Source organism: Chiloscyllium plagiosum, unplaced genomic scaffold (genome assembly GCF_037043375.1).
Source record: "Chiloscyllium plagiosum isolate Xiang-an unplaced genomic scaffold, Cpla_swu_hap1 HiC_scaffold_16, whole genome shotgun sequence".
Taxonomy (NCBI): domain Eukaryota; kingdom Metazoa; phylum Chordata; class Chondrichthyes; order Orectolobiformes; family Hemiscylliidae; genus Chiloscyllium; species Chiloscyllium plagiosum.
The window spans coordinates 38269024-38296177 of NW_028270154.1; the positions used below are offsets into that span (position 1 = coordinate 38269024).

Here is a 27154-nt window from a genome sequence, read left to right on the forward strand (position 1 = left end):
TGTTACATTAGTCATTTTCAGTCCTCTGGAACATTGCAAGATGATTGTAGCTGCTGAAGGTCAATAATCTGAGCTCCAGGACATCTCTGCAGAAATTCCTCAGGATAGTGTTCTAAGCCCAACCATTTTCAGCTGCTTCACTAATGACTTCCCCTCTGTCATAAGGTCAGAAGTTGGAATATTTGCTAATGATTGCACAATGTTCGGCATCATTTTGACTCATCAGATACTGAAGCAGTGTATGTTCAAATGCAACAAGATCTGGACGATATCCAGGCTTGGACTGAGAAGTTGTAAGTAACATTCATGCCACACAAATACCAGGCTATGACTATCACCAGTAAGAGACAATATACCCACCATCCTCTAATATTGCATGATGTTACCATCACTGAATCCCCCACTATCAATATGCTGGGGGGTTATCAGTGACCAGAAACTCAGTTGGACTCACCACATAAATACAGTGGCTACAAGAGCAGGTCAGAGGCTAGGAATGAGTTACTGCGGCGTGTAACGCACCTCCTGACTCCACAAAGCCTGTCCACCATCTGCAAGGCACGCGTCAGGAATATGATGGAATGCTTTCCACTTGTCTGGATGAGTACAACTCCAACAACACTCAAGAATCTTGACGCCACGCAGGACAAAGCAGCTTGCTTGATTGGCACTACAAATATCCACTCCCTCCACCACCAACACTCAATAGCAGCAACAATGTGTACTATCTCCAAGATGCATTGCAGAAATTCACCAAAGATCCTCAGACTTCACCTTCCAAACCCACGACCATTTCCATCTAGAAGGACAAGGACAGCAGATATATGGGAACACCACTACCTTCAAGGTTCTCTCCAAGCCACTCACTATCATGACTTGGAAATATATTGGCATTTATTCACTGTCACTGGGTCAAACTTCTGCAATTCCCACCCTAATGACATTGTGGGTGAACCTACTGCAGTGATTCAAGAAGGCAGCTCACCACCACCTTCTCAAGAACAACTACGGATGGATAATAAATACTGGCCCAGCCAGTGATGCCCACATCCCACAAATGAATACATTTTTTTAAAAGCCCTCCTGACTCTAGTGGCTCCTGAAAGATCACTACTAATACCTCCATAATCTCCTTCAGAACCGTGGTGTGTACAGCGTCTGGTTTGGGTGGTTTTTCCACCTTCAGACTTCTCTAGCACCATCTCTGAATGATGGCCACGACAATCACCTTTGCTCCCCTCCCAAACTCTCCTGAAATTTTAATATGCTGCAGGTGTTTCCAATATGAAAACTAATGCAAAGTACCTATTCAGTTTCTCTGCCTATTCTTTGTTCCTCATTATACTTTCCTGGTCTCATTTTGCAGTGGCAAAAGTGAGGACTGCAGATGCTGGAAATCAGAATCTAGATTACAGTGTTGCTGCAAAAGCACAGCAGACCAGGCAGCATCCAAGGAGCAGGAAAATCAACGTTTCGGGCAAAAGCCCATCATCATGAATTTGGCAGGGAGCCTCCAGGGTGGAGAGATAAATGGGAGGGGGCGGGGCTCGGGAGAAGGTAGTAAAATGAAGCTTCAGGGCAGAGGAGATGACCTGGGAGTTGCAGTGAGAGAGAGAGACTCACTGAGATTCTTGTGGAGAGAGGAGAACTTCTTCAAGGTAGGCATCCTTATAAGAGGATTCGCAGTAAGGTTAAAATCAACTAAGCAAAAGTGAGGACTGCAGATGCCCAATGTCCAATTTTGCTCTCCCACCTTTTAGGTATCCAATAAAACTCTTGCAATCTTCTTTTCTATTACTAGCTGGCTTACTCTCATACTTTATCTTATCTCCCCACTTCTTGCATTTTCAGTTCTTCTCTGTTGGTTTTTAAAAGCTTCCCAATCCTCTTGCTTTCCACTAATCTTCTTTGTATTATGTGCTTTTTTTTTAATGCTCTCCTGAATTCCCTTTTCAGCCAGGGTTGCCTCAAACTCCCCTTAATATGTTTCTTCTTCCTTGGGATAAAATTCTGCTGTGCCTCCCTAACTGTAACCAACACTTGCTATAGTTCTGGTTACTAGGAACCACAATGGGATCCACCGGCTCCCATACCATGCAGCTACAACACAGCATCCGGCCCTCTATTTTATTTGCTTAGTTCTCAACTTGATTTTTGGAAACATTCTTACAGGTATTTTAGTTTGTAACCTGTAAATATTTCCTTTATTTAGCTTCGATCTGAAAGTAGCCTATATTGAATAGTCAAATTAGTGGCTGTCACCAACCAATGAAGTTACAGTTTATCTGTAATATCGTCCTCTTGCACTGGGCCCTGATCCCTGGCTTCAATTAATCCTGTTAAAGAAAACATTACAAACTAAGACCCAAAAAAGCACCTCGTTCCCCTCTGCACCAAATTCCCATGTTACTCCAAATTCCCCGAATTGTATACTCGCTTAGTCTGTGTCTCGTTCCAGGTGAGATCTCTCCTTTCTGACAATGGGAAACTTACTATGTTTCAAAATATGAATTACATTAAGTTGCTGACCCGATATTATGTCAGCAGCCATCAACCAATATCAATTTCCCTCAATTGGTCAATTAGTGTCAAGAGGGCAAACTTATCATCCAATTAAAGATGGCAGAAGGGTGGCTTGAAGCTGCCTGGATAACCAATATAAATTGTTCAACATGGAAGGAGTTGCAGCCCATCTCTTTCTAATGGCAACTTTTATCAACTTTCTTCATGAGATGTCGGCATTGTTGGCAGGTCAGCATTTATTGCCAATTCTTATAAAGTAAAATATGGCCATGGCTGTTGGACCACCATTGTGAAATGGTCACAAGATGGCCATAGATAGGAAATAGAAAGGGACATTCACAAAATTCTTTAGCTATTGGCTCCAAACTGGTCTGCAACCCAAAAGTTATCTCTAAGGAGCCACTGTCCTTCTGACATTGTCTGTATGTGTGTGTGTGTGTGTGTGTGTTCCGCAAACCAACTAGAAAATTCCAGTCACCCTCTAATCAATGTACTTGATTGGCATATTAGTTACCTTCAGCAATTTGACTCTATGTCAAAGTGAAAAACTTGCTCCAATTTTCTTCTGGTGTATCTGCATGGAGTAGTCCCTCAGAATGAGGATGATCTATGTTCACAGTTAGAAACTGCGCGTGGCATCTTTTAACATGGTAAGAATGTCATACTACATGTACCACATGGTATCTGGCTAACCAGGAAACTCTCCCATTCTTACCACCTGCTTTAAGCAGATCATCAGGACTTACAGATTGGTTTTGGTCACATCACAGCACAGTTTCTCTGGCCATCATGCTCTAAGGTGGGAAGTTAATTTGGAGTTTCTTATCAAGAGAAGGGATGATACCATTGTGACAAGCCCAAAGACCATGATTTATTTTTTTTCCAATGATATTAGCCAGTACCCAGGAACAACTTGAGTTCATCAAAGGTTAAGTTCTCCTTTATTAGCCATTTATCCTTCCCTTCAAGTGAATCGAAGGGAAGGCATCTCTACAGAACAGCATGAAGATAGTGACATAAATACATATGGATCCAGGTTGCTGCTCTTTGGTTGGAGCACAGAGTTGGGACATTTCCCAGTTCTCCAGAGCTGACTTGGACAAAGTGCCTTAGAACTTTAGATTTTCATTCCACAGTGAAGGCATTCCTTGAAGTTGACATGGATACCCTTGGAACGAGAGCGGATGTTGCTGTTTGCAGATGTGGCTTGTGCACAAGGCTTATATCTGTGACACAACAATACGTTGCCATTTAAATAGCAAAAACCAAAAACATTCCTTTACCCTAATAATGCCGCTCCTCATGCTAAGCCAATGCCACCTCATACCCACCAAACCAAAACATGCCCCTTTGCTCATCCGTATTTCCGTATACTTCAATGCTATCCAATGCCCACTACCCACACATATTTTACTATATCCCCTATGCCAACATATTTCCTTAATCATTCTTATGACCCTATACCAAATTAGTGCCGTTCTGTCTTTTTGACAATTCATCCACAATACACTATAGCAGACATCAGGAGGTATACTGACAAAATAATTTTGTCTACTGATAACATTGTTTTTAAAGTACTCATTTATTCAAATAAAATTTAAAGCATTGAAATTCCTTCAACAGATCTCATGAAAATGACATTTTTATTCTACAAGTACTTAGAGCTGTCCATCACCATATTCATTGACAGGCACTCCATTTTAAAGGTAAAATGTTACAAAATTAGTTATGCAACATAAATCATGCAATAGCTTAGTACACTGAAATTCTTAGTACTGTTTTTGTTTCAACACTACATTTTTGGTTGGATAGTACCTTGACAACTTTGACAGTCCTTAATGAGTTTATGCACATTCTGTATATGAGCATGTCTATTTTTAACAAATCTAAAGATCACTTCATCATTCCAAATGATACATTACCTCCATCAAAAGGCAGCTACCTCACCCAGATGTGTCCTGGTTCAAAGAGGCACCTTATGGCATCAGAGATCATCAGGTTTAGAGAAAGAATACCAGCCAGTGCAATCTAGAGATTTAAAGGTTTCTACCACCATTGTTAGTTCAAAAGGCACAGGACAATTCTGCATTGAAGAGTATGTGGGGGTGACACAGAGCTGGGACCTTACAGAGATGGGATGGAGTGAGGCCATATAAGAATTTAAAGTAATTGTAATACTTATTATTTACTGATACCAAATACAATAAACTGTAAACAAATTCTGCAATTCCATATTGAAATCTACAATATATAGAATTGCAGTCTCTTTTTTTGTTCATTCATGACATGTGGGTTTGCTGGCTAGGCCAGCAGTTATTCCTTATCCCAAATTGTTCTTGGAAAGGTTGTGGTGAGCTGCCTTCTTGAATTACTACAGTCTGTGGAAGCACACACACTACTGTCCAGGGAGGGAATTCCAAGATTTTGACCCAGAAACAAGGATGAAAGAATAATATAGATGCAAGTCAGGATGGTATGTAGCTTAAAGAGGAACTTGCATGCATCTGAAAGCTTCTAATTAAATCTGAAATTCATTATGAAAACTACTTACGATAAGCATTAGTTATATGATTATACATTCAGTGTTGGTGAGAGTTTAGTTGTTAATGAGCTGATAAAAAGCATGTTAAATATTTTAGGTTCTGAAATCCAAGCTAAGTGACCTGTTAGCCCTTTACTCACTGTATTTGAATAGCTGTTGCAGCATTTAAAGCCAGAGTTCTTCTGTAGGTTTCCTTTTCTGTAACAAGCGCGACAGTGGGAGTATCCAGTTAACCAGTCACATCGAGGCACATTCTGAGGTCAAAGTATTTTTACATTTGTAGGGTAATTTTATGATGCTGCTGGAGAATATATTTTGTTGAAGGGAAATTACTGTGGAATTTTGCTTCAGCAAAAGAATGGCTGGTGATAACAGCTCAAACCATTTTGGAAAACATTAAATGTTTATGATTCTGATTGTAATGAAAACATTCAGGCTCTGTGCGACTGAGGTCTCCAAGAGCTTTTGCACCTCAGGTATTATACAAAAAATGTAATTTCTTATGTTAATTCATGAAAAGGACTCTGCACACAAGTTTTTTGCTCTGTATTTGCTGATTTTTTTTGAGTGAGGAAGGAAACTCACTGCTGGATTCTCCATTTGTTCTCATCCTAAGGAGCTGATAAAATGCATTGACAAGTTCTAGACATAGAGAACATGTATGGATACTCCTCCCATACCTGACTGTGCATCGCAAGCTGGGGCATTATCCATATATCGCATGGACCACACAGCATCCTCAGGTAAAGCGAAAGGCAGAAGGATATACTTCCAAATCAACTCCTCCTGGTAGTCAGACGGTGCAAGCCTGGAAAGCCACTGCTCCCAAGAACAAGAATACCTGACAATAAAATGCCGTCCCTACTATCTGCCATGCGATTCACCTCTGCCATCCTGACAGTCTACATTCCACAGCCTAGATTAGAGTGGTGCTGGAAAAGCACAGCAGGTCAGGCAGCATCTGAGGAGCAGGAAAATCGACGTGTCGGGCAAAAGCCCTTCATCAGGAATAGAGGCAGGGTGTCTGCAGAGTGGAAAGATAAACGAGAGGGGGGTGGGGGTGGGGAGAAAGTAGCATAGAGTACAATAGGTGAATGGGGGTGGGGATGGAGGTGATAGGTCAGAGAGGATGGTGGAGTAGATAGGTGGAAAGGAAGATAGGCAGGTAGGACAGGTCATGGGGACGGTGCTGAGCTAGAAGGTTGGAGCTGGGGTGAGGTGGGGGGAGGGGAAATGAGGAGACTGGTGAAACATTCCACTCCAGGCGGTTGTGAAAAATGACCTGGATGAAATTTACATCAGCACAAACACTCCAGAGACAAAATTCCCTGAGGCCTTATTCATCATGGCCAGCGACTTCAACCTGGCCATCCTCAAGAGGGTGCTGCCAAAATATCACGAACGCGTGCCCTGCTCCACCAGAGGACCAAATATCCCAGACCACTGCTACACAACCATCAAAGATATCTACCGCTCCATTCCCCCATCCACACATTGGAAAACCAGATTGCGGTGCTGTGTTCCTCCTCCCAGATTACAAACAGTAAGAGTTTCCTTCACCGAAAATAATACAATGCTGGACTGAGGCAACAGAAAAGCATCTCCAGGACTGCTTGGAATCGATGGACTGAACCGTTTTCAAGTACCGAGTGGAAGTACGGCACAAGTATGGCACCACCGTCACAGACTTCATTAACAAACGCATGGAGGAATACGTGCCAAAGATGTCAATTAGCATGTTCCCCAACCAGAAACCTTGAATGAAATCCACTGCCGACTGATCTTCAGGCATGCAGTATTCAAGTTGGATTACCCAGACCTATACAGCGAGTCTAGATTTGACCTCCGCAAAATCATCAGAAATGCCAAGAGGCAGTACTGGACCATATGGGCACCTGCTGCCTATGGCAAGGCCTAAACAACATAATGGGATACAAAATGAAGCAGAGCAAGATAGGGGACAAAGACACATCCCTCCCTAATGCATTCAATGCGTTCTATGGTCGGTTCAAGTAGAATCCCAGTGGCCCGATGTTACCTGCCCCAACAGCCCCGGATACACCATTTCCTCCATCACCACTGCAGACGTTAGATCAGTCTTCCTCAGAGTCAATCCAACGAAAGTGATGGGTCCGGACTGAGTCCCTAGCTGTGTGCTTAGACCTTGTGTGGACCAGCTGATCGAGGTATTCACTGGCATCTTCAACCTCCCCTTCCTTTAATCTGAAGTCCTCACCTGTAAGAAATTACATTTTCAAGAAGACCACCATATTCCCAGTACCAAAAGAAGCACATGCAATGTGCCTTAATGACTACACTCAGAGGCTCGACCTCCAAATTCATAAAGTGCTTCAAGAGGCTGGTCATGGCCCACATCAAATCTAACCTCCCAGCCTGCCTCGATCCCCTGCAATTTGCCTACCTATCAAACAGGTGCACAGCAGATGAGATTTCTCTAGCCCTGAACTCATCCCTGGAACACCTGGATAACAAGGACACCTACATCAGATTCCTACTCACTGACTACAGCTCCACCTTCAACACTATAATCCCTACCAGATTAATCTCAGGAATAGAGACCTAGGTCTTGGTTCTGCCCTCTGCAACGGTATCCTAACCCACACACTGCAATCAGTGAAGATAGACAATAACACCTCCACCACAATGACCGCAACACTGGAGCCCCCACTGTACTCCCTGTACACCCACAACTGTGCTGCCAAATTCTAAACAAATGTCATCTACATGTATGCTGATGACACCATCATGGTAAGCCAGATTTCAAACAATGATGAGTCAGAGTACAGGAAGGAGATAGAGGGCTTGGTGTCATGGTGCAACGATAACAACTTCTCTCTCAATGGCAGCAAAACAACAAACTGATCATTTTAGGAGGAAAGGAGGAGAACTTGCCCCTGTCTACATCAAGGGAGTGAAAGTTGAGAGGATTGAGAACGTCAAGTTCCTAGGAGCGACAATAACTAACAACCTGTACTAGACTTCCCACGTAGGTGCGATGGTCAAGAAGACATAACAATGCTTCTTCTTCCTCAGGCAGCTTAGGAAATTTGGCATGTCCTCCTCAACCTTTACAGATATACCCTTAGAAAACTTACTGTACAGGTGCCTAATGCCCTGGTATGGTAACTGCTCTGCCCAGGACTGTAAGGAACTACAGAAGGTTGTGTACATAGTCCAGACCATCACAGAAGCCAACCTCCTTTCTATGGACTCCATTTACACTTCTTACACTGCTGCCAACATCATCAAAGACCCATCCCACCCTGGTAATGCTTTCTTACAACCTCTTCCATTAGGCAGAAGCTTGAACACACACACACACACTAAATGGTTCAAGAACAGCTCCTTCCCTGCCATTAATAGACTGACGAATAGACTCTCTAACTTCAAATAATGTTGATCTTGTTAACGTTGATCTTGTTTCACACACCTCCTGTGCAGTGTAACCTCTATGCCTCACTCTGTCTAAGCACCCTATGATCGGTATGTCCTTGCTCATTATGATCTGCCTGTACTAATCACAAACAAAGCTTTTCACTATACTTAAGTAAACGTGACTACAATAAATCAAATCCAATCAAATCAAAGAATAACATCTCATACTTAATTATTCAAAATAATGGTCAGCCTGTGACTTTAGCCCCAAATAAGATGAAAGCAGGCTGTAGCGAGACTTGATTTTTGTCTTAAATTGAATAAATGCTTTGGAGAACCTTTGATTATTGTGAAGGATATGTCTGAGTGAAGACCAAATGCTGTGAAAATGATTTACAAGGAAAATAATACATATTCATTGCAAAAAAACACAGATCAGAGGAAAAATAAGCATTGTAAAATGTAAATAGGTTTCAGAAAAAGATGTTGGTATTTGAACCTTTCTACTGAACCTGTATTAAAACAGAAATTGATCGCTTGGTTCATTTTCTGTTTAGTGGTGAATGTTAACCAGTGACTTTTAATGGCACCGATGGGACAGCATCTTATTGTTAGAGGTAGGAGGGCTAGGAATTTCAGAAAAGTTCAGAAAATTCCAAGTTTTCTATATAATCTTGCCAGAGGTGGGATTGTATCAAAAGAAGTGGATAAATGACTATGTGCGGTAGGTCAGGACTTTGCTGATGACAGATTGGTAACTCTCTGAGCCAAAGCCTAGTATGTGTCTGGAGGTGACTTCCAGTGACAAGCTAGGGGTCAGAAAGACGTCCTTTTCATTTACCTCCTAACCTTTACACAAAGGAACATAAGACTGTTGTGTAGAGTTTTATTGAGAGCATAGGACCCAGGGCTGCCACAAACATTTTCAGAGAAGGCATATCTTGATTAGGGGGTGACAAAATGAAAAGGAAGTAACTTGGAACAAAAGAAGGAGTTGAATTTCCATGGAGAATCTTTCACTTGTCCACCATCTGTTGCATTTGTTTATGTTGCTCTGAGAGGGATCTCTCTGGTGCCCACTTGCTCACATTGCAGCTACATCTCTACACCTTCCTTTCTCCTTCAGTTGCTACATTTAATTCTCTTCTGAAAGTACTAAAAAGGGTCCCCTCAAAGACCAATGTCTGATGTCAAAAGACCTTTAAGCATTAGATTACACCACAGCAACTTTGATTCATCAGGTAAAAAAATAAATTTGTAATGCATGCAAAATATTTTCCAAAACTCTCCATGGTCTCCTAGGAGGATGAGAGCAACTTATGTATGGAAGCAGCTTCAGCTCCAAGTTCCTCTCCTAGTTACACACCGATTCCTCCACCACCACTGGTCTCCTCACCTCAGGCTACATTGATTTCAAGGTAAATGTTGACAGCCATTTTTTCAAGACAATGAGCGATGAATAAAATATCCCACATTTGCCAGCAACTCAAATCTGCATGCTTAGGATGAATTTAAAAGAAACCATTTATTGAATTATAATCACCTTAAATAGACCTTTTTCACTATAAGCATGCAGTTCTCTCCACAGCCCAGTGGCCCCTTGCAGTGAGTCATTGACCAATGTCACATGGGATCAAGAACATTCACCACTGTAAGAAATGATACAATTGACATGTTGAAGATTATTGGGAATCCATATACATATTCAAGGACTGTGAAGGAACCTGGACAAGACAGACTTATTCAAACATATTGTGCATTGGAAAGGATGATATGATTTCTTGGAATTGTGTTCAGCAGCATGTGAGTTCTGCTAAACATTGAAGTCAAAAGTTTAATGTGTGCTAGAACGCACTGTTTTTCTGGACTTTGGAGAAGCAGACAAGAGTAATTTTCATGGACATCAGTTGTAATTCTTAGGGGAAAGAAATCTCTAGCTTTGAGAGGACTTGGCCCTATGCTAATGGTTGTCTAGCAATCCTCTCCAGCCTTAGAATGCAAAATCGAAAATCTTTGAGTAAAGAAGACAACCCAGAAGCCAGCTCTTGGAAACAGGTCAGCAGCTCCAGAGCTTTGCAAGGAAAACACTGCCAGTGATTTCATCTTTAAGAGGTGCAGCTTAACTTTAAATAGTTCATGCAAGCTATAAGTGATGTTTGCCTTATATGAACATGAGCTTCCCACTAATATTTATAGGTTGTAGAAAGCTCAGTGTCAGCTGCATGCCACAACAATTATAATTATCAGACAATTATGTCTTCAAGTGAAGTTTGTATGATGCCTGTATCAGTTTATAAAGGTGCAATTTAGCCCCCAATATCTATTGCATATGAAGAGTTTCAGATCAAAAAAAGATCAATCAGTAAGTGAATCTGCGTTTTGGACAGTGTCATAATTTCAGCTGTTAAATCACAACAGGATAGAAGTCACAACCCCCCTTTTTTCTTATCATTCCACACTCCTACACTAGTAACATTTCACCGTCTCTAGCATATTAGGTATAAGGCTTTCAATTAATCACCAAAAACAATTAATTTTTCTTATTTCTAATTGCTTCCAGTTCCAGTTATTTTTCTGGTGTGGTCTGCTGTGGAGGGCAACATATAGGACTAATCTGTGCATTAATCTTGATTCAGAAGTACATTATTCTGAGAGTGTAATCAAGAATACAGAAATGGATCCTTTGAGAAGGATTTAATTTTTCATTGAACATTTGAAATGTCTACAATGTAGTCGATCCCATTTTTAGGGCATCCCTATTTCCTAGTGTCTTGTGGAGTCTTAAATTTCAGTACCACATGACTCTATAGAAGAGTATTCTCCCTCTCTCCACCTTCATCATGCTTCCTTTGCTCTGCACCAAATACCATGGGCAAAATCTTCTAAGGCCCTGATCAACATGGGTTAAAGTGAGAAGTTTGGGGGAATTGCACGAGAAGTTGAGTGAGGCCTTTTTCAACATTGGGGCAAACAAGTCTAATTTTCCAGATGCTATGCAGCAACAGGCCTATTAACAAAGATTATCTCTCATTACCACCCTCATAGCTGCCTAATCTTGTTTAAATAATAAGCAGGCTCCTACTCCACCACCTGCTAAATAGAAACTCGATGCCAAGAACTCCCAACATGAAAATCGAAGCAGGTACTTGGTGCCTATTTGCTCCTCCGGACCTCCATTTTGGACACCTGACATCAACAACTCAGGTCATGCTCCATGAGTCACAACCACACACACCCCACATCCATGGACACTGTCATCTGATGCATGGGCAATTTTAACACCATCGTGAAAACATTCCTAATTCTCTAACATTACAGTTCTGCTCTTTAATGTTGCACCATGGAGCCGGCTGGTAACTATCATTGAGAAGCTGCAAGGACATTTACACACAGGAACAGGCACTCAGCTCCCAGACTGAACCAAGCTCAGGGCTGCTCACTCACTCTCTCAATACTCACTCACTCAGCCTCCTACCCAGATGCTCATAAGATCACTATCTCACTGTGCTTTGTGTCCCCTCCATCAGAGCTTAGAGGCTTACACTACTTCTGCCTTGACTTGCATTTTCACCCAGATACAAAGTCACGAAAGCTTGTTCATAGTTCAGCACCAAGAGCCTGGGATATCCCAGCAGTGAGGAGAACAAGCACGTGGTGAGGACAGGGCAGGAGAGAGAGAGAGAGAGTTACTATCTTTGCTGTTTTGAATTCATGTATCGCTGGACATCGGAGTATGCCTGGGAAAATTAACAAACCATGAAATTCACAAGTAATCTTGGAGGAACCTGTTTGGGTGAAGTTCACAACACAGAATCAGGTAGGTTAATTATTGTTTTAAGTGTGTCCAACAGAAAGGCTGCAGTAGTGAGTAGAGTGGATTCTTTCTTGATTATATGTTTTTAGAGATGTGTCTCTTTATTAAACTTAAAATATAAGCCATAACTATTAATCTAACCTGGACAGTGTTTGTAGAGGAATAAGATGGTGTTATTTTCCGCGTCTGTAGATTGTGAAGGAGCAAAAATGGCCTTTGCAGCGATATGTACTTCTTGTCAGATGTGAGAGTTGAAAGAGAGTTTAAGGGTTACTGTGGATTATATCTGCCATAAAAACTGTTGGATGCAAATTTTATCAGATCAAATGGATCAGTTGGAGATACAGACAGAAGCGATGAGGAATTTGCAACAGCAACAGTATGTGATTGATGGCAGTTATAGGAAGGGGGGAAAGTCTCAGATACAATCACATAGATGGGTTAACTCCAGGAAAGATAAGAGAGGTAGACAGCTAGTGCAGGAGTCTTTTGTGGATATACCCATTTCAAACAGATATGCTGTTTTGGGGGTGATGGATTTTCAGGGGAATGTAGCACAAACAGCCAAGTTTCTGGTATTGAGACTGGCTTTAATGCAACAAGGGATACGTCAGCTTCCAAGAGATCAATTGTGTTAGGGGACTCTCTAATCCAATGTACAGACAGACATTTCTGTGGCCAGCAGAGAAAAATCAGAATGGTGTGTTGCTTCCCTGGTGCCAGGATCAAGGATGTCTCAGAGAGGGTGCAAAATGTTCTCAACCGGGAGAGGGGTCAGCAAGAGGTCATTGTGCACATTGGAACCAACGACATTGGAAGGGAAAAGATTGAGATTCTGAAGGGAGATTACAGAGAGTTAGGCAGGAATTTAAAAAGGAAGTCCTCGAGAGTAGTAATATCTGGTGCTACGAGCTAGTGAGGGCAGGAATAGGAGGATAGAGCAGATGAATACATGGCTGAGGAACTGGTGTATGGGGGAAGGATTCACATTTTTGGATCATTTGAATCTCTTTTGGGGTAGACGTGACCTGTACAAGAAGGATGGATTGCAAATAAATTGGAAGGGGACTAATATACTGGCAGAGAAATTTGCTAGAGCTGCTCAGGAGGATTTAAACTAGTAAGGTGGAGGGGGGGAAGGAGGTGGGGATGGTGGTGGGAACCAAGGGAGATAGTGAAGAAAGAGATCATGCTGATACTAGTACAGTAGAGAACAGAAGCGAGTCAAACAGTCAGGGCAGGCAGGGACAAGGTAGGACTAATAAATTAAACTGCATTTATTTCAATGCAAGGGACCTAACAGGGAAGGCAGATGAACTCAGGGCATGGTTAGGAACATGGGACTGGGATATCATAGCAATTACAGAAACATGGCTCAGGGATGGACAGGACTGGCAGCTTAATGCTCCAGGATACAAATGCTACAGGAGGGCAGAAAGGGAGGCAAGAGAGGAGGGGGAGTGGCATTTTTGATAAGGGATAGCATCACAGCTGTGCTGAGGGAGGATATCCCTGAAATATATCCAGGGAAGTTATTTCAGATTTAAAAGCCCCATCTCAGTAAAGGTGTATGGAATGCTCAGCCTCCGATGCAGGCTCTCTGGCCTAGCTGTGGCCTACAGCTTTTTTGCTGACACTGCCACCTCCAATCGCCGGGAGGAGCTTTGCTGCTTTCCACTTCTGCATAAACTCAAGGAACAAGAAGTTAACTGTTTAGATACTTTGCAGCCATCCTTCATCATCATAGAATTCAACAATTTATGAAAGGTGATGATTAAGGTTTCCCCATTTATCCTCTTCTGTACACTAGCTTTTGTTTTTTTATTTGTTCCATAACAACATCTTTTTGCCTTTCACTATCTCCTGCTCACTGGTTCATCTTTTTGGCTTTCCACTGTGTGTCTGTTTGTTAAATTCTCCTTTTCCGCTTTCCATGCCTTACTTTAAAACTCATCTCTGAGCATTCCATTCCATGAGAATACCTTTCACGGTCACAGGAACTCCCAAGATGCTTTGCAACTATTTTTGAGGTGACCCTTCCTCAGAACTGACCCAAAACCTTAAGTCTGATTTCTCTCCACAGATGCTGCCAGACTGGCTGAGCTTTTCCAGCAATTTCAGTTTTTGTTTCTGGTTTACATCATCCGCAGTTTTTTTGATTTTTACTTTTGAAGTGTATTTTAGGAAATGCAGCAGATGTCAAATCCCACAAACAACAATGTGATAATGATCGAGCATCTGTTTGTTTTTCATTTTGGTTGCGGGATAAATTATTGTCCAGGATAATCAAACTCTCCACTGCTCTTTTTGAAATAATATTACGGAATCCTTTATATTCAGTCTGATGGGCAGAAAGAAGGCACCCAGAATAGTGTAGTACTTGCTCAGTTTCGCACTGGAATGATAATCTTGATTTTTTTTTTCTGCTTCACTCATGGAGTGTGTTTATGTCCCAATCGTGTGACTTCAAGAGCTGAGAGTGAAATTCCTTCCCAGCCACTGTGATGCACAGCAGTTCGCAAGTTCCTGCTCATGCCATTCACAAGTGCCAAAATGCCCTTGGACTCCAGAGAAATGAGTGAATATGTTATGTGAGAATAGTACTGATGCAGCCACAGCTAACACCTGCATACCAGTTTTAACCCCAGATCCTCCCAGAACTCAAAAAGAAGGAAGCATATGTCAGGTATAGACAGGATAGATCGAGTGAATCCTTAGAAGAGTATAAAGGAAGTAGGACTATACTTAAGAGGGAAATCAGGAGGGAAAAAAAGGGGACATGAGAGAGCTTTGGCAAATAGAATTAAGGAGAATCCAAAGGGCTTTTACAAATATATTAAGGACAAAAGAGTAACCATGGAGAGAATAGGGCCCCTCAAAGATCAGCAAGGCAGCCTTTGTGTGGAGCCACAGAAAATGGGGGAGATACTAAATGAATATTTTGCATCAGTATTTACTGTGGAAAAGGATATGGAAGATATAGATGGTGACATCTTGCAAAATGTCCAGATTACAGAGGAGGAAGTGCTGGACGTCTTGAAATGGGTAAAGGTGGATAAATCCCCAGGGCCTGATCAGGTGTACTCAAGAACTCTGTGGGAAGCTAGAGAAGTGATTGCTGGGCCTTTTGCTGAGATATTTATATCATCGATTGTCACAGGTGAGGTGCTGGAAGACTGGAGGTTGGCAAACGTGATGCCACTGTTTAAGAAGGGCGGTAAAGACAAGCCAGAGAACTACAGACCAGTGAGCCTGACCTCAGTGGTGGGCAAGTTGTTGGAGGGCTCCTGAGGGACAGGATGTACATATATTTGGAAAGGCAAGGACTGATTAAGGATAGTCAACATGGCTTTGTATGTGGGAAATCATGTCTCACAAACTTGATTGAGTCAGTACTGGGTCCTCTACTTTTTGTCATTTACATAAATGATTTGGATGCGAGCATAAGAGGTACAGTTAGTAAGTTTGCAGATGACACCAAAATTGGAGGTGTAGTGGACAGTGAAGACAGTTACCTCAGATTACAACAGGATCTGGACCAGATGGCCAATGGGCTGAGAATTGGCAGATGGAGTTTAATTCAGATAAATGCGAGGTGCTACATTTTGGGAAGACAAATCAGAGCAGGACTTACACACTTAATGGTAAGGTCCTAGGGAGTGTTGCTGAACAAAGAATCCTTGGAGTGCAGGTTCATAGCTCCCTGAAAGTGGAGTCGCAGGTAGATAGGATAGTGAAGAAGGCGTTTGGTATGCATTCTTTTATTGGTCAAAGTATTGAGTACAAGAGTTGGGAGGACATGTTATGGCTGTACAGGACAAAGGCTTTTCCCTGGGGTTGGGGAGTCCAGAACTAGAGGGCATAGGTTAGGGTGAGAGGGGAAAGATATAAAAAAGACCTAAGGGGCAATTTTTTCACACAGAGGGTAGTACGAGTATGGAATGAGCTGCCAGAGGTAGTGGTGGAGGTTGGTACAATTGCAATATTTAAGACGCATTTGGATGGGTATATGAATAGGAAGGGTTTGGAGGGATATGGGCTGGGTGCTGGCAGGTGGGACTCGATTGGGATATCTGGTCGGCATTGATGGGTTGGACTGAAGGGTCTGTTTCCATGCTGTACATCTCTATGACTCTATGACTTCTGGCTACAGTGAGTGGAAGAATTGGGCTAGCATTGTACATAAGAGACATCATAGATGCAGCTAAGGTATTTAATGAGGAAAGCCTTTCACAACAGCAGGAGAATACTCACTGGCTCTTACTGAGAGAAACCCTCTATGAAACTTTGTTAAAATATGTTAAGGTATAGTTCCATTTATATGCAGTTCTATGATTTGCACTACTGGGTGGGTTTTGTACTGAATCTTGCAACCAGTGGACCTAATTAGACTTACACATCTTGCCAGGTACCCACACATGCCTACTTCATGAGCCTTAAGCTTTGCACTGTTTTTACTAGAGGACTGGACACAGGTCAAATTGACAGCAAACCTCAAATTGACAGTTTTCAATGAAACGGTCAAAACAGAAAATAAATTCAGATGTCACAAAATATATAAATGACATTCTTTTGGAAAGGACATGTGGCTGAATTTTACAAAACAATCGGTTGTGTCAATTTTGGGGTTTTCGTAACAGGTTTCTCTCAGTGAGTCCGCATGAGATATCTCACGCTCTTCTTCAAAACTCACCTCATTAGGTCTGCACCACATTGCTGTGATGCCTCGCTTCATTCACTATGTACCACGTCTGTGTGGTGTCTCGCATGTCCTATCTTCCCTCTAACTGAGGTAGAAGTATTCATCACTGTTGATACCTCCTGGGGTTCACGGCATTAGAGCCACTTTTGAAAACCCAGGCATGCACCTGACTGAGTGCTGTCAGCCAGATGTAATCTTTCACATATAGTGCGCATAGTGGGAGGAAACTGAAACCAAATGTTTCTGAGAGTTGATGGCTGACAGAGCTGACGCATCATTGCAAATACAAGAACACATTTAGAAACCTGTTGCTATTTAGGGACCAAACTACACAGGTTACTTTGTCTTTAGTCTCATCCTATCTTAGAACCTTGTCCAAGGGAATCCTTCTCTTCCCATAGTGCCCAGTACAGCTTAACACTTTCTTATTTTCTAATGTGACACTATCACATTCTGGAAAGAATTCAAACATTTGAAACCCTTCACTTTTATTTACCAACAGCAGAAGTGAAGAAAAATCAAAGAAACAGAAGCTGCATTTCCTTCTGGGAACAGATAGAGACCATTTGCTTTGCATGCAGCAACAAATTTACAGTCTCTGAGCATAGCTTACATCTACTGGAACTGGACATAATTAAGTTCTGTCCGGATTGTGCCAAATGCTGCACTGGTCTATCATTCGGAAGACAACATTCATCCAGTCAGTGTCCTTGTCTTCATCCTCAGAGGGCAACTACCACTCTCTCAGTTCTTCACATCCCCACTTGGCTTGCTGTAGTTGTGCAGAACATAGCCTGCAATGATAATGCAGCACACTCTTTTGGACTATACTACAAGCCCCACCCTGCACTCTCTCGTTCCCAACTGATCCAAGCAATGGAACCTTATCTTCAGCAAACCCAGCGTTTAATCTGTGATGACAAAGGTTGGATAATTAGCTGCATTGTATCGACCATTGGTTTCAGTTAGCCTGTTAAAGTCATAGAGCTGTACAGCATGGAAATATACCCTTCAGTCCAACTCGTCCATGCCGACCAGATATCCTAAATTAATGTCGTCCCATTTACCAGCCCTCTAAACCCTTCCTATTCATATACTCATCTAGAAGCCTTGTAACTGTACTAGCCCCCTACTTCCTCTGGCAGCTCAAACCATACATGCATCATCTACTGCATGAAAAAGTTGCCCCTTAGGTCCCTTTTAAATTTTTGCCCTCTCACCTTAATCCTATGCCCTCTAGTTTTGAATTCCACTACCCATGGGGAAAATACCTTGCCTATTTACCCTATCCATATCCTCATGATCTTATAAACCTCTATAAGGTCAGCCCTCAGCCTCCTGTGCTCCAGGGAAAATAGTCCCAGCCTAATCAGCCTCCCTCTATAGCTCAAACACTCTAACCCTGGCAAATCCTTGTAAGTCTATTCTGAATCCTTTTCATTTCACAACATCCTTCCTATAACAGGGAGACCAGAATTGAATGTGTTATTCCAAAAGTGGCCTTACCAATGTCCTGTACAGCTACAACATATCCTCCCAACTCCTATACTCAATGCACTGACCAATAAAGGAAAGCATAACAATCACCTTCACTATCCTATTTACCTGTGGCTCTACTTTCAAGGAGCTATGAACCTGCACTCCAAGGTCTCTTTGTTCAGTAACGGTCCCCAGGACCTTACCAATAAATGTATAAGTCCTGCTCTGATTTGTCTTTCCAAAATGCAACACTTCACATTTATCTAACTTAAATTCCATCTGCCACTCTTTGCCCATTGGCTCATTTGATCAAGATCCCATTGTACTCTGAGGTAACCTCTTGGCTGTTCGCTATTTTGGTGTCATCAACAAACTTACTAACTATACTTTCTATATTCACATCCAAATCATTTATATAAATGATAAAAAGCAGTGGACCCAGCACCAAGCCTTATGGCACACTGATGGTCACAGGCCTCCAGTCTGAAAAACATCCCTCCACTAACACTCTCTGTCTTCTACTTCAAGTCAGTTCTTTATCCAGCTGGCTAGTTCTCTCTATATTCCATATCATCTAACCTTGCTAAGCAGTCCACCATGAGGAACCTTGTCAAATACCTTACTGAAATCCATATAGATGACATCTACACTCAGCCTTCATGAATCCTCTTCATTTCTTCAAAAAACTTGTTAGTGAAATACTATTTCCCACGGACAAAGCCACGTTGACTATCCTAAATCAGTCCTTGCCTTTCCAAATACATGTATATCCTGCCCCTCAGGATCCCTTCCAACAACATGCCCACCACTGATGTCAGGCTCACTGGAATTTAGTTCCCTGGCTTTACCTCACCACCTTTCCTAAATAGTGGCACCACATTAGCCAACTCCAGTCTTCTGGCACCTCACCTGTGGCTATCAATGGTATAAACATCTCAACAAATATCTGGCACTCCCTGTTGACCCATGAATACCGAATTTGCAGACATTCACACACATCACTTTATTTGATTTCATTTATTATTGTCACATATACTTAAGTACAGTGAAAAGTTTTGTTTTGTGTATAGTACAGACAGATCATAACATCTGCCTGTACTGCATGCAAAATAAAACTGAATTATGACTTCATTTCCTAACAATAGTCCCTGACCATACAGCTTAGTCATCTGAACCATCTCACTATATTGTCCCCTATTTTGAAGTTAAGGTAGATCATGGATATCACCTATCTCCCACAATAACCCTTGTCCCACAATTACTACTTTCTCTCCCCCTTATGTATTGAGTGTCCCCTTCTGCATCTCAACATGCTATTCTAATCACCACAATTAACTTCTCTATCTTTTTCCAACAGCAGTGAGCCCTTGATCAATCCCTGAGCTGACCCAGCATTGACTTTGGCCCATCCCTTAACCAACAGCTCTGACTGACCTGACTTCTGACTGATTTCTGTGCAGTTTCCCAAATGACTTAGAGTGACTATCTGACTGCACTGCACCTGTTGGACTCACCATGACCCACTCCTCAACTGTAGTGATATGGAACCATTGACTCATAATGTCCTAAGTGACCAGCTGACAATGTTCAAGCTCATATGGGTGATGTCAATCCAATGGTTGGATATCAATCATTGTCCATGACCTTCTGGGCTAGGACTTTCTGACTGATGGCAGTTACCTTTGACCTGACTGCCTATTCTCCTTAGACTTTGAGACATAGCTATTGGTTTAATGCACATATAGTGTGTTTGCTGAGTAAGCTACTGTTGCATGGTGTAGGTGTGAGATTGATATATCACAGTGCTGTACAGCAATATATCAATCTCCTTGTCTGACAACTTGACAACCCGTAGCAATCTGCCTGGTTTTGTGTCTCTGCTAAACAATGAGACAGGACAGAAGTATTGTGAGCCTTGTGAGCCAGAGCTGAGGGACAAAGTACAAAAGGCAAGCCAAAGATGTTGTGAGTTTCAATTAGATGTAACAGAGCATGCAAGGAGCCCTAAGATATATATCCTGACAAGCAGCATTATAGTGAAAGGTGTTGAGGAGCTCCTTAGTGCATTATTAAAATGCATCATCAAATGACATGTGGATGGCACTGGCTAGGCCAGCATTATTATACATCCCTAACTGCCTTTAAGAAGGCAATGGTGAGTTCCATGGTAGTATGATTCATGATACGTTTGTAATGCTTTGAAATAAATGGGTTAAAGACGTGCATTGAGGGTATGGTGAGGTCCATGTCTGATGCCAATGTCTAGAGAAAAATTCAGTAAAAACTCTTGAAAATGAACCTACTTGTTATATTGGAGATTCACTCTTCGGATATACATGATAAGTTGGACTGGTATATCTCATATGGTTTACTATGGTTTCCTTCTATGGACAGTTGATGTGACGATGTCGAGTGTGCAATGCTGGAAATTCACAGCAGGTCAGGCAGCATCCGAGGAGCAGGAAAATCAACGTTTCAGGCAAAAGCACTTCATCAGGAATAAATTCCTGAAGTGATGTGATGATGACTACCCATAGAGTGTGCCCTGAGATGTTGGGTATTGCATTCTAAGATGGAGACTCAGAAGAGCACACGATGAACGGAATCAGCTTGTACCCACTCTGATTTTCATGTCAGGGATTGTCAATATCTAGTTTCTATCTGTCAACTGGGAGAATTGGAAATTGCATGTCAAAGAATTGAGATTGGGTAATAATGGCATATTAATGGACAAATCAAGACAAATAGGCCCCTTGCCACTCACTAGTGAGATTCTTGCGTCACCATTCAAAGTGTAAAAGAATCTCACTTTTTTTTCTCAACGTTAAGCATCTTATGTCTCTGCTCTCACCCTATTTTGAACCACCAATGTCCATGTTGCTGAGGGGCTGAGAAGATTCTGCCCAAACATTCTGGAAAAAGAATGATATTTAGATCTCTGCAATGCAACATTTATTATAGCTTTGCTGGTGAACTGGCCAGGAATGATGGGGAGGTGTCCACAATTTTCTTAGTTACATAGAACCCAAGGCTCAATTCGAACCTGATTACAGACCTGCTAGTTGTATCATGGAGGTCATTCCCTTCAGTCAGGTTTGTACAGGCTGCTAGCTCAAACAATTTCTATCTGCCGCTCATAATCCTGTTCAAATATGTTTAACTAAAATCTCTACAGACAGCACTGATTGTTTACTGAAATATAGCGCATGAATGACCCACACTGACCTTGGCGCTCTGCACTACTACTGATTGGTGGTTTAAAACTGTTAATTTCCAACCGTGGCATCTGTTTTCAATCAAACTGAAGACTACAAAATTTCTACACACTTCATCAGTGTTACTGGAATAATCAGAGTCCCTTCAGAACTTTCCATTTGTAAGCTCTTGTCGATAACACTATTGCTTGGTCCAGATGACAAATTGCTTTCTTCTTAAGTTGGATTTGGACTTATTTTAAAGTATTACAAACACATCATGAATCATGATACCATCGAACTCATCATTGCCTTCATGAAGGCAATTAGAGTTGTACAATGATTTCTGGCTTAGCCAGTGCCATCCACACCTCATGAATATGGGACAGCATAATGATTAGCACTGCAGCTTCACAGTGTCCTGCTATCATATCCTTTAAAAATGAATCCAGCATTCTCCCCATTATCTATATCAGGCTAACAGATTTATACTTCTATGTGGAGTTAAAGTTGAAACCTTCAAATTTGCAAGATCTTTTCCAGCATCAATAGAGATGATGATAGATTGTGGAAAGCAGTCAAACTGTAATATTTAAATAATGATAGCCCTTTGCAGAATGGCAAAAAACAGCTATTGTAATTGTTAGAACATTTGTTTTTCATCTGGCATGGGAACAGGCAGCTCTTTTCTTTTAATTTGGTAAAGGACAGGTGAATTAAATAACTTCAATACTGGAATAGTATTTACCTCTCACTGACAAAGACAGCATGCTTTGTTTATATTTTTAAGTAGCTAAGAACTTGGCTAACTTCACAGTTCGAAAGTTCTGCAGATTACATTCATCTGTTAAGACAATTTAAAATTGTGCTTAAAGTATGTGACCCCTAACTTGTGGGCTAAGCACCTTGCTGCAGCAAAAGCACCGAAATGAACAATGAATTCAAATGCCATGTCATTCTCTTAGAGTCATAGAGATGTACAGCATGGAAATAGACCCTTTGGTCCAACCCATCCATGCCGACCAGATAACCCAACCCAATCTAGTCCCACCTGCCAGCATATCCCTCCAAACCCTTCCTATTCATATACCCATCCAAATGCCTCTTAAATGTTGCAATTGTACCAGACTCCACCACTTACTCTGGCAGCTCATTCCATACGCGTACCACCCTCTGTGTGAAAAAAATGCCCCTTAGGTCTCTTTTATATCTTTCCCCTCTCACCCCATACCTATGCCCTCTAGTTCTGGACTCCCCAACCCCAGGGAAAACATTGAGTCTATTTATCCTATCCATGCCCCTCATTAATTTTGTAAACCTCTATAAGATAAACCCTTCAGCCTCCGACGCTCCAGGGAAAACAGTCCCAGCCTGTTCAGCCTCTCCCTATAGCTCAAATCCTCCAACCCTGGCAACATCCTTGTAAATCTTTTCTGAACCCTTTCATGTTTCACGACATCCTTCTGATAGGAAGGAGACCAGAATTGCATGCAATATTCCAACAGTGGCCTAACCAATGTCCTGTACAGCCGCAACATGACCTCCTAACTCCTGTACTCAATACTTTGACCAATAAAGGAAAGCATACCAAACGCTTCTTCACTATCCTATCTACCTGCAACTCCACTTTCAAGGAGCTATGAACTTGCACTCCAAGGTCTCTTTGTTCAGCAACACTCCCTCGGACTTTACCATTAAGTGTATAAGTCCTGCAAAGATTTGCTTTCCCAAAACGCAGCACCTCGAGTTTATCTGAATTAAACCCCATCTGCTACTTCTCAGCAACTTACTAACTGTACCTCTTATGCGTGTACCATTGTCTGTGAGACATGCCCACCTTCTTTATCTTTCAAGCAAAATGGGATCTGTTAGAAATCAGGGTAAGACTTCTGGATATGGATCCTGCTTGCCATTTCTAAATTTCCAACGACAGTCCACAATATCAGTTATATACAAGATTTGGATGTGAACGTAGGAGGTATAGTTAGTAAGTTTGCAGATGACACCAAAATTGGAATGTAGTGGACAGTGAGGAAGGTTGCCTCAGAGTACAACGGGATCTTGACCAGATGGGCCAATGGGCCAAGGAATGGCAGATGAAGTTTAATTTAGATAAATGTGAGGTGCTGCATTTTGGAAAGGCTAATCAGGGCAGGACTTATACACTTAATGGTAAGGTCCTGGACAGTGTTGCCGAAAAACGAGACCTTGGAGTGCAGGTTCATAGTTCCTTGAAAGTGGAATCGCAGGAAGACAGGATAGTGAAGAAAGTGATTGTTATGCATTCCTATATTGGTCAGAGCATTGTGTATAGGAGTTGGGAGGTCATGAACTGTACAGTGTAGCTGTACAGTGCATTGGTTAGGCCACCTTTGGAATAGTGTGTGCAATTCTGGCCTCTCTCCTATTGGAAAGATGTTGTGAAACTTGAAAGGGTTCAGAAAAGATTTACAAGAATGTTGCCAGGGTTGGAAGGTTTGAGCTATAGAGAGAGGCTGAAAAGTCTGGGGCTGTTTTCCCTACAATGTCCGAGGCTGAGGGGCAACTGTTTAGATGTTTATAAAACCATGAGGGGCATGGATAGGGTAAATAGACAAGATATTTTCCTTGGGGTAAGGGAGTCCTGAACTAGAGGGCATTGGTTTAGGGTGAGACAGGAAAAATTTAAAAGGGACGTTTTCACGCAGAGGGTGGTATGTGTATGGAATGAGGAAGTGGTGGAAGCTGTACAATTACAACATTTAAAAGGCATCTGGATGGATAAATGAATAAGAAGGATTTAGAGGCAAATGGGACTAGATTAGTTTAGGATATCTGGTTGGCATGGACAAGTTGGACCAAAGGGTCTGTTTCCATGCTGTACATCTCTATGACTCTATGACTCGAAGTGAGTAGTAATGGAGGAAGGAGTTGTTCTATCAGGGAATGACAAATGCAAACTTTCAGTTATAATATTAAGTGCAAACTCATTAATTTGTTTATGTCAAAGTAAAATTATCTCTGAACATTAGAATGTATCAATTGTTAAAGTATGTGTTGGCTGCTATCACAGATAATAAACAACACAAACGTAATGATACACTTCAAAGATATGAAACTATATAAAGATATCAGCAAGCGATGATTTCAAACCAGTAATTTAATCAGAGTTCAAGACAGAATATAAATGAAACAAATAAAATGAATTTTGTGGCTTATATGATCTTATCTGGAGTTATTGAAATGATTACAATCTCACAGTTCACTCTTAATTTGTACCAGTATCGATGATGAAATATGCATCTCACTGTACAGAAAGAGAAATATTAATTCTGTTCCTGTTATAAATGTAAAACAAACATAAATACTGTTTTATACAAGACAAGGAGGGATGAATGTTAATCAATGTTTGCGGATGCACTGTGAATAGAAAGCTGCTACTGAAGCATGAGGACAAGATGCAATTCCACCACACACATTATTCAGAAGGTTCTGTCAATTATGTTGGACACATGTATTCTTAAGAACTTATCTATTTTATAAAACTGAGGAACAAAATAATAAGATTTTCTACACTTTATTGCATTTAGTTTTGAATTTTATGGTGCAAATTAAGAGAATATATGCCTAGTAATAATTTTACTATTAAGTATTGGAATAACATACACACATCAAATTTATAGCATAATAACTGTACACAAATTCAACTGTTTATTGCAGAATTTGTTAAGCATAATTGCTTTCAACATTTTATATATAACAATGATCACTACATTGCAAAGCCATTCATTGGGGTGCTCCATAAATGCCTTTCTTCTTTCTTTTTACATTTTGACCATTCTGTGCAATGTCTTATAGGATAAATTCATCAATCATGGTGTTAACCCTGTTTACTGAAGGTGAAATTTAGCCCCATAAACAGTCTGGCAAAATTGTAGAGAAAATGTTCCATATTCAATCTCCTTCCATTATTTTATTCTAATCTATCATTAGATATTTAAATTTGTCCATTATTGTAGTCATTTTAATGGTATTTGTGCTTTTTATGTAATTTATCTATAATATTTTATCTAATTTATTTAAGATTCTCAACCTAAATCTCCTTTGTACTGTTCAACACTTTATAATCAAATGGCACTTAATCAGAACATTTGATCCCAACGATTTCAGTGTTTCTGCTGCACATGAGCCCCCTTCCATCTCTACACATTCTCAACAAATCAGAGACCATCTGTGGAGAGAAACAGAGGGCTGGAGATGACCACCTGAAAGATTCAAATTGTTTCTTATCACAGATTGTTGCTGCTAAGCCCATTGAAAAATTGTAGATTTCTAGTATTTGCAATATTTTACTTTTGACTATTTGTATATTATTCGAGCTTTTTTCAACCTCATAATAAAATTCCCAATTGAGTAATAGCCCCTTTTCTATTAGTGCCAACCAAATAGATTGTTCCACTTCACCACCTTTCTATGTTTTATTTCAGCAATGGAATTTTTAATTGATATTTTTGTGCACTATCCCTTCAGAATACTTCCCATCCAGGAAATTTTATAATCCTGTCTAAATCACATCTCTGTTAATGTTAGTCAATAATGTTCCATAACAGTCAATGCTTTCAGTTTTATTCAGAATATACTTTCCACATCACATGAATGCATCTCAAACCTGTCTTTTATTCTTTTTCATTTCTACTTGTTTATTTGTATTTACCTTCTCCCTCTCCAACATTCCTTCTCCTTTATGCTTTCCCTGGTGATACTTCATCCAATTTCTTCTCTCCCTATGACACTAATTAAAATACTCCCACACAAAACTATTTATTCTCTCAATGATATTTGTTTCAATGGATTCTGGTGACCTATATAGGCCATCCCTATCATAGAATTAACTCTAATGGTCTAGGAATTTCTATTATTCCTTCTTACATAATCATTTATAGCATGGATTTACCACTCTTACTTCATAAAATTCATGATCTTGTTCTTCTAATAAGAAATATTCACATGATCTGCTGAGGTAAGAAGAACTAACATTATTTATATCAGCTTACAATTGTTTCACCTAGTACTAGATCCCCTACACAGAGAACAAGATCACGTGATACTGCATAATTCCCTCTGATGATGTATGTGATCATGAGTATACCATGGAATTAGAATTAACTCTTTATACTATTCGTCACCGAGGTCTTTAATTCTACACAAGTATACTACATTTGTATCATATTAATCGTTGTAAACCTATGAGCATATTGCATAGATCACCACCAACTTCAAGTTCCCTTCCAAGCCACTCATCATCCTGACTTGGAAATATATCATCGTTCCTTCACTGTCACTGGGTCAAAGTCCTGGAACTCCCTCCCTCATACCATTGTGGGTCAACCCCATGGACCGCAGTAATTCAGGAAGGCAACTCACAACCACCTTTTCAAGGCAACTAGGGATGGACATTAAAAGCTAGCCAGCCAGTGACCCCTAACCCCCACAAATGAATATTTAAAACAAGACAATAAGCCTAA

At 41.0% G+C, this 27154-nt stretch overlaps 1 long non-coding RNA gene across 1 annotated transcript; it reads right to left on the minus strand.

Annotated features, from left to right (window-relative positions):
• Positions 1–3447: 3447 nt before the first annotated feature.
• On the minus strand, positions 3448–26614 carry LOC122556912 (uncharacterized). Its single transcript, XR_015759645.1, has 2 exons — positions 26584–26614; positions 3448–3749 (listed from the first exon to the last, which is right to left on the minus strand). It is a non-coding gene; the product is annotated as an uncharacterized LOC122556912 (long non-coding RNA).
• Between the last annotated feature and the right edge of the window lie 540 nt (positions 26615–27154).